This window comes from Echinops telfairi, unplaced genomic scaffold, assembly GCF_000313985.2.
Source record: "Echinops telfairi isolate 266 unplaced genomic scaffold, ASM31398v2 ScPeMD7_60;HRSCAF=208, whole genome shotgun sequence".
Classification (NCBI taxonomy): Eukaryota; Metazoa; Chordata; class Mammalia; order Afrosoricida; family Tenrecidae; genus Echinops; species Echinops telfairi.
Window position 1 is genome coordinate 35378352 of NW_022103958.1, and position 1720 is coordinate 35380071.

The following is a 1720-nucleotide window of genomic DNA, read 5'->3' on the forward strand; positions in this document are numbered from 1 at the left end:
GGGCCGGGGGCGGGGAGCGGGCGGAGGAGGGCGCTCTGCCGGCGCCGAGGGGTGCGAGGCTGAGCCGAGGCCCGAGCGGCTGCGCTCGCTGGTGCAGGCGCGCGGCCCGAGATGCGTCCCCTTCTTGGAGAGTTGAGCCTGTTCCGGAGGCGGTGACAGATCTGCGTGGCGGGCTTCTTGCTTTCTTGCCACCCCCACCCCCCCTTCCCAAACCACTCGGAGAAAACACATGTAACTGTAGATAACTGTGCGTTGGACACTAAGACAAAAGGGCAGGAGAGCGGGCGGGCGGGCGGGCGAGAGAAAGAGACAGACAACGCAACCTTCGACAACAGAAAGCTGTTATCGCCATCCCAAGTCTTCGTCGGGCCATCTATCCACCTTCTCGGCCCACCTTACTCCTCCGCCTCCGCCTCCCCGTAGAGATACTATAATCTATAGAACTGGGACTGATATGAAAAAGAAGTCAGGTGGCTTAGAGAATGCATTTTTAAGTCTCCGTGAAGTTTGAGGTAGGTATTTCATTGAAGTTCGCGCAAGTGTGTGCTGATGGAGGACGCTTGTGTGCCTGCGTGTGTAGCTCGCTGTCCCGCTCTCCCCCCGCCGCGGGTCTGTCCGTCAGCGTCAGCGCGGTGCCGGCTCCCAGGGTGCCCGCGGGACCGTGGGTGGTAATACCCATTTTGCTCGCAAGAGGGCAGCATCCCGAGGGCTTTGTGAGCGCTGTAGCTATCGCTGCACGCTTGGGTTTCCAGAAAGTTATACTGAAACTTTCAAACTGATAATCACATCTTACTTCGTGATATTATTAAAAGAAAGACTGAACGAGAGAAAGAAAGGAAGGAAGAAGGAGAAAGCAACAAGAGAGCAATGAAGAAAGGAGAGCGACGGAAAGCAGGCAGCCACCCTACCCCGGGAGAGTCCTAGTCGTGCTGAGAATAGGGGGAGGGCTGTTTTAATTGTGGGTTTGGCCGACTGACGACTGGAGTGCCCTCCTTGGCTGTCTCAGTTGTAGCCGGAGGTCATGTAAATCGACCTTAAAAGAATGCATAAGCCATAAATTAAAATAAACCCTCACCCAGGGGCTGATCCATAAGTAGACAATATCCAACCTGGACAAAACGGGCTTCCCTTACGAGCCGATCTAAACCGCATCCCCCCCAAAGAATAGAGACTAAATGCAAAGTAAGTTTCCTAGCGAATATTTTGTTTTCTTGAAAAGTGTTGGGTTGATTCGCTGTGTGACTGACTGCGACGCCGCAGTTTTCCGACGCGGTTCAGTGTCAGCCAGGCTCCGAGTGTGGGAGGTCGGGGGACCCACTGGACTTCTGGATTTCTTAATGCTGCCCCCACCCCACCCCCCTTTGGGTTCGGAAACTTGGGCGATTCGTGGGGTGGACGCCGCAGAGGACCGGCGGGCGCCGAGTCTCCGGGGTTCTGGCCGCCCAGGGAAGTTTACCTCCGGAGTTCCTAAAGAAAACCCGGGTCGCTAGAAAACGTGTGCGCGCCCTCCTAGCCCGCCCCTCGGCCGCAACTTTCCCGGGACCTTCCGCGAGTTGCTTGCGGTTCCCTCCGCTTCTCTTCCTTCTTCCTCCTGCCCTCCCATTTTTGGACATTACTTTTTATGATCTTTTCAGGAATAAACAAACTGAACTCCAAGACCGTCCGAAACCCGAGTGCTAATCTTGACGCTCTCTCCCCGCCCCCTACCCCCGAGTGGTGG

General features: G+C 56.0%; 1 protein-coding gene across 1 annotated transcript in view; it reads left to right on the plus strand.

Moving 5' to 3' along the window:
- Positions 1 to 1720, plus strand: part of SOX6 (SRY-box transcription factor 6) — a 655298-nt gene that overhangs the window by 357 nt on the left and 653221 nt on the right. The window lies entirely within an intron of this gene.